The following is a 7,379-nucleotide window of genomic DNA, read 5'->3' on the forward strand; positions in this document are numbered from 1 at the left end:
GTTCTTGCAGCTGCTCAGTTGTTGGTTTTCTTGGTAATTTCTATCACTTTCAACTTAAAACTCGCTTCATACTTTTGTCATTTTGCTGGAGCCTCCATGATAAAGGTAAATGTAAAAGGTAATGGTTTCTTTATTGTTACATACCTCTACAATTAGAATGTAACTTACAAGAAATTCTTTAACTTTTGTCTACCGAAAGGCAAACAGGGATTCACCACTTTGTCCAGCACCCCTCACACTGTCCAATGTCCCTCATTTTCACAACAAACACCTTCAGCCAATGCCTAACGACTTAGTCATCTTGATTTTTGGGGGCGACTGTTACACTTGATATATAATAAAAACCATTAATATGAGGCTTCAAAAGGGGTCTCGACTTATCTACCAGTCAACTTATGCAGCAAAATATATGGTATATATTGAAATAAATCTTGCAAAATCTGTTTGGCTCTGGATTGAGCCTTGGCAGAAAAATCTTTAATGGAGATGTAAACCACAAATCAGATTGTATTTTGTGGAACTTATTAGTTTTATTGACTTTGCACTTTACGAGTTTGGTTAAGGATCCTCACCACCCAGGCCACGCCCTCTTCATACTGCTACCATCAGGAAGGATGTACAGGAGCCTTTAGACACACTCTCATTATCACAAAAGCAGCTTCTTCCCCTCCACCATCAGATCTCCGAATGGACAATGAACCGAGGGACATTACCTCACTTTTTCTCTTTCTGCACGAGTTATTTTTTAAAAATCTTATATTTACTGAACTGTAATTTTTGTAATTTTACCCCTTATTCTGCACAAAACTTCTGCTGACAAAAACAAGTTCCATGACAAGTTCATGTGACAATAAACCTGATGCTGATTCAGAAGTCTCGCCTCTTTCCTTTGCTCTACATTTCCAACACTCTAAGCTCCATATTTTCTCCATAAATCTCTCCATTTAATGTTCTCCTAGTGCCTATGACTGCATGTCCATTTTCTTCTGATTGTGAGCTAAGTGGCCTAGTTCCTTCTGCTTTCTTCGCAATGACACATTAAAAACGAAAAATAAATTTCTGCAAAGGACTGGGAACGTTTCTACAATTCTCAAACAATTTCAACACAGCAAAACCACCACAAACCACTTACCCGTGTTACCTGATACAAAAAAAATAAGCCATGTAAAGGATAGATGCTTTACTTGATGATTCCTTCAGTCATCCTAGTGAACCTCCTTTGAACCCTCTCCAATGTCAGCACACCCTGTATTAAACTTGGCCAAAACTGCTCACAATATACCATCACATCCCTGCTCTTATACTCTGTTGCTCTTGAAATGAATGACAGCATTGCATTTCTCCTCTTCTCCACCTCCTAAAATGCAAGTTTACTTTCAGGGTATCTGGCTCGAGGTCCCAGTTCCCTTTGCATCTGGGTATTTTCAATTTTCTCCCCATTTAAAAAATGGTAAGAAAGACCAGACTGATACAGAAAGTTCCAATCACAGTCTCATCAGAGCTCTATATAATTGGTGTAAGAACTCTTTATTGTCTATTCATCAGAATAACATTGGCTTTCCTAATTGCTTGATGTACCTGCAAATTGGCTTCCAGTGAGCCATGCACACAGTCATCCTGATTTCTGAACACTAACATTTTTCAAGCCCCATTAAAAAAAACACCCACTCCTCTTTCTTCCACCAAAGTGGGTGGTGTCTTTACATTATATTCTTCTATATCGTGTCCATTCATTCAACCTGTCTATATCCTCGAAACGTACCAGGGATATAGGTTAATTGGGTGTAAATTAACATGGGCTCGTGGGCCAAAATAGCCTGTTAATGTGCTGTATATCTAAATTAAATGAATATATCAACCCTCCTTATGGTTTACACAGCCACATAGTTCTATTTTTTAAAATCACTAAACATGTACTGATAAACTTTGATCTGGAATATGGCATCCTGTATCGAAATCCCCAACCTGAACACCTCCTTATTTATTCCCACTCTTTGTTTCTGTCTTCCCCTCTCCCTCTCATCAATCCATTAGTATTTAACCCCAATACTTTGAAAAGGCACTATTGTTTACAGGCCTATATACAACTTAATGCTTTTGGCTCCTTGCAGTTCCTCAGCTTCACTCAATGGAACTCCACTTGACTTTTCCAAGGTCCTTCCTCCCAACTGCCTTGATCACATCCTTTATTGTTGGGGTTGACCGCTCCCCTTTGCTATTTTGCCTATCAGAGCCAATCTTGTTCCACTTCATATGCTGTGAATCAGATGTATTTAAAATAGATTGTGACAGTTTAGATCTGCTGTCCAAAAGCTCGCATCCAATGGATTATGAAAAATGATGGTGACTGTGTCACTATTTTGTATGGCCAGGAAAAGTAAAATATCCTGGAGTATTGACCAATTTGTAATTACTTCTCTGAGACACAGGAGCTATTACATTCTGTTGGGAAGAATGAGAACCAGCAATATAAAGGACAAATTCTAACAGAGATATAAGATCAGGAGATCTGTGGGTACATGCAGATGCCAATGAAAATGACAGGGTGGGCATGTTCTCCTCCCCTTGCCCCTCCCAACCCTACCACTTTATTCAGATGCCTGCCAGCATTTTGCTCATCCCCTGATGAAGGTGCTCTGGCCTGAAACACTGGTTATGTATCTTTGCGCTATAAGGTGCGCTGTGTGACCTGTCGAGTTTCTCTAATGTTGTACTTTTGCTCTGCATAAAGCTTTCTGTAACCTCAAATGAGTTAAATGCTACCATCTGTGCTAGAAACATTCTGTGGACATTCAAGAATCTCAACTTGAAAAAATAACAATGAAACCCTCATAAATGGAACGATGAGAAACATTCACGTTCTCAACTACACAATAAAACCTAACTTGCAACACCTCACCAAGGCTGACAGCAACTCCCTAATGACTCTTCCTGAGAGGTAGAAGCCACAAAAACAGCAGTGCTGCAAACTCTCCGCTGCATCTTAATTCATTTGGCCTTGAAAACAGATCGCTACTCCTAAATTATGATTTGGTTGAAACCCTGGAACAGGTCTGTAAATACTTCTGCAGGGGGGAAAAAAAAACACATAAGAACTGTACAGGACAAAATTACTTCCTCAAGAGTTTGCGGAGGTTGGGTATGACATCGGAAACTCTGGAAAATTTCAACAGATGTGTGATGAAGAATGTGCTGACTGGCTGCATCACGGTCTGGTACGGGGGACACCAATACCCCTGAGAGTAAAGCCCTGTAGCCCAGGACATCACAGGCAAAACCCTCCCCACCATTGAGAACATCTACAGGGAATGTTGCCATTGGAAAGGAGCAGCAATCATCAAGGATCACCTCACCCAGTACACCCTCTGTTCTTGCTGATGGTGTCAGGAAAGAGGTGTAGGTGCCACAAGACTCACACGAGCAGATCCTGGAACAGCAGCTACCCCTCCACCATCAGACTCCTCAACAACAAACTCAATCAGGGAATTATTTAACTTTTTGCACTTAATTGAGTTTTTTTTTCTCTATTTCGGTATTGTAGTCAGGTTGTTTACATTTCTTTATTTATTTACATGTCTACATTGAGTCAGTTTTATTTTGCACTGCCAATTTGTGGTAATTCTGCCTGGCCTTCAGGAAAAAGAATCTCAGGGTTGAATGTGATGTCATGTATGTACTCTGACAATAAATCTGACATCTAAATTAAATCTGAAAACTAAAGAAGGAAGGGAGTCAGCAAGCAAAGGTATGGGGTGGGGCGAAGGGGGTTGGGGAGGCTAGAGAGGGGCCAACAGGCGTTAGGATCCTATACAAATGAAAGTGGGAGAGGTGAGGATGTAGCAGGAGGGAAGGGGGAGAAAGTTTAGAAAAAGCGAGCAGCTAAAGAATGGAATCAGAATCAAGTTTATTGCCATGAACGTGTGATGAAATGTGTTCTTTGTTGGCAGCCGCATTGTGCATTACAGGTGTAATGCAATAAATTACAGTTCTGTAAATACAATATTTAAAAATAAATAATTCAGTCCAAAAAGTGAAAAAATGAGGTAGAGGTTCATTGTTCAAAGATCTGATGGCCGAGAGGAAGGTCTGTTTTTGTAATGTTGGTGTGCGACTTCAGGCTCCTGCACCTCCTTCCTGCAGTGAGAAAAGGGTGGTGAGGTCCCTTGATAGTAGAGGCTGCTGTCTTGAGGCACCACCTCTTGAAGATATCCTTCATGGGTCCATGATGGCGCTGGCCGAGTTCACAATCTTCTGTTGCCTTTTGCTGCCTTGTGCATTAGCACCTCAATACCAGATAGTGATGCAACCAGTCAGATTGCTCTCCACTGTACACCTGTGAAACAGGATTGAAATTAAACTTTAAATTTAGACATACCGAAAAGAAATAGTGTATATCATGGCTAATGTGATTTATGGTGTGAAAAATAAAAAAATTTAAAAAAAAAAAAAAAAAAAAAAAATTTAGACATACCGCATGGTAACTGGCCCTTTCGACCCACGAGCTTGTGCTGCCCAATTACACCCAATTAAACTACAACCCCTGGTACATTTTAAAAGGTTGGAGGAAACTGAAGCCCCCTGGGGGAAATCCACACAGACACGGGGAGAGCATACATACAATCTCATAACAGGCAGCTTGGATTTGAACCCTGGACCCAATCACTGGTACTGTAACAGTGTTACGCTAACCTCTACGCTAATTGTACCGCCTTAAGCGATTGAGTTTCCTTTACTACCCTGATTAATTAGTGGCAAATCTCCATCTCAAAGGTGATGCACAAAAATATAGGGGTCACACAGGAGGCTGCAGATGCCAGAATCTGGAGCAATAAAAAACCAACCTGCTGGAGGAACTCAGCAGGTCAAGCATCAGTGGGAGAGAATCTTTGGTGCAACTATGGATGAGAGGCAACTTAATAGAAGTAAATAGATTATGAGGGGCTTAGATAGGGTGGAGAGGCAGCACTGTTTTCCTGGGGTGACAGTAGCAAATACCAGAGGGCACCTGTTCAAGGTGAGGGGAAGAAAGTCTAGGGAAGGCATCAAAGGTTAAGTTTTTTTTAGAACAGTTGTGGGTGCCTGGGATGCATTGCTGGGGAGGGTGGAGGCTGGTACAATAGGGACAATCAAAAGACTTGGGTATATGGCCAGCTCCTGTTCACACTTTGACCCATGACTGCATCACCAGACCCTGCTCCAACAGTGTCATCAGGTTTGTCGATGACACAACAGTCATTGGCCTTATCAGGAACAATGAAGAGTTGCACCTCAGAGAAGAGGTGGAAAATTTTGAAATGGTTATGATGAAATTGTACAAAGCATTGGTGAGGCCAAGTTTGGAATACTGTGTGCAGTTTTGGTCACCAAATTATAGGAAGGATATAAACAAAATAGAGAGAGTGCAGAGAATGTTGACAGGATGTCAAGGTTTGAGTTACAGAGAAAGGTTGAGCTGCCTGGGGCTTTTTTCTCTGGAGCGTAGAAGATTGAGGGGGGGATTTGATGGAGGTGTTCAAGATTTTAAAAGGGATAGAGAGAGTCAACGTGGATAGGCTTTTTCAATTAAGAGTGGGGGATATTCAAACCAGAGGCCATGGTTTGAGATTGCAGGGGGGGAAATTATAAGGGGAACATGAGGGGAAATTTCTTCACGCAAAGGGTGGTTGGGATGTGGAATAAGCTTCCGGCAGAGGTGGTTGAAGCAAGAATGTTATTTACATTTAAGGAAAGACTGGATAATTACATGGAGGGGAGAGGATTGGAGAGGTATGGACCAGGTGCTGGTCAGTGGGACTAGGAGGGTGGGGATGTGTTCCGGCATGGACTCGTAGGGCCAAACTGGCCTGTTCTGTGCTGTATATGGTTATACGGTGCGAGAGTAACAGCCTGAGACTCAGCGTGGACAAGATGGAGATGATCGTGGACTTCCAGGAGGATCAGGAATGACCACCCTCCACTACACAGCTCTGTAGTGGAGCGAGTGAAGAGCACCAAGTTCCTTGTTCACTTAACTAGTGACCTATCATGGACACACATCATCTCCTCGCTTATCAGGAAGGCATAAAAGCAACCGCATTTCCTAAGAAGACTGAAGCGAAAAGGCTATCTGTCACCATTATGTCAAAGTTCTATAGGAACTCAATTGAGAGCATCCTGACCAGCTGCATTGCTGTGTGGTACAGTTGCTGCAGGGAAATGGATTGGAGGTCAATCCACAGGACCATAACAGTGATCCTAACAGGATCACAACAGTCTCCCTCCCCATCAACATAATCTACCAGGATGGTTGTCTCAAGAGGGCATGCAAAAATCATTGAGGAGCCCTTCCACCCCGCACACAGCATCTTTCAGGTGTTCCCATTGGGGAAGAGATACAGGATCAGAGCCAGCACCACCAGGTTGAGGAACAGCTTCTTCCCACAGGCAATGAGAATGCTGAACGACCAAAGGAACGGCTCACACTAACCATCTGAGACTTTCATATTCATGAAACAACATTTATTTGTTTAGATTAAATATTTGACCTGCATATGTATGGTTTGTCTGTATGTATTTATGTTTGATTGCGTGTCTGCATGGTTTTGCACTGAGGACTGGAGAATGTGGTCTCCTCAGGTTGAACTTGTATAATAAACTTGACTTGGGTGCAATATAGGTTACAAGTGTGAAGTAGGAAAGGATTAAATTGTTGTGGAGTAGGTTTAAATTGGACAACCTCTTGAGCTGCAATGTGCTGTGAGTTACAGTATTCATTGATATCTCCCTTCTGCACATTCAAGTCTTAAAGGCTTCCAGCCTGAATTTTTGACTATTCTCTCTCTGATGCTGCTCAACCCATCGAGTTCCTCCAGCAGGCGGGTTTGAGCACAAAATAGTCTTGCTCTTAACCCCCATATACTACTTGTGAATTAAGAGATTCTTTATAGTTGGGTGACGCATTTGTAATCCTCGGCTGTGTGACTGTAAATCTAAGGTCCATGCAGGTGGAAATTTTGGTCTTGGAATTGATGTATTTGACTAGATCCCAACTCATGCCAGGAACCTCACCACATTCTACAGGGGATGTATTGAGAGCATTCTGAGCAATTGCATCACCACCTGGTTTGGTAGCTGTACCACCTCAGGCTACAAGACCCTGCGAAGGATAGTGAAGTCAGCAGAAAAGATCATTGGGGGTTCTCTTCCTACCATGATGGGCATCTACAACACTCGATGCAGGCAGAAAGCAATAAACATTGTGAAGGACTTCACACCCCCCTCAGGTAGCTTTTCTCCCTTCTACCATCTGATAGCAAGTACTTTATGTCCAGATTGGGCAACAGATTTTCCCCCAAGCTATCAGGTCCCTGAATTCCCAGAGTACATCAGAGTACTGTGGA

The sequence above is a fragment of the Narcine bancroftii genome, chromosome 1, assembly GCF_036971445.1.
Source record: "Narcine bancroftii isolate sNarBan1 chromosome 1, sNarBan1.hap1, whole genome shotgun sequence".
Taxonomy (NCBI): Eukaryota; Metazoa; Chordata; class Chondrichthyes; order Torpediniformes; family Narcinidae; genus Narcine; species Narcine bancroftii.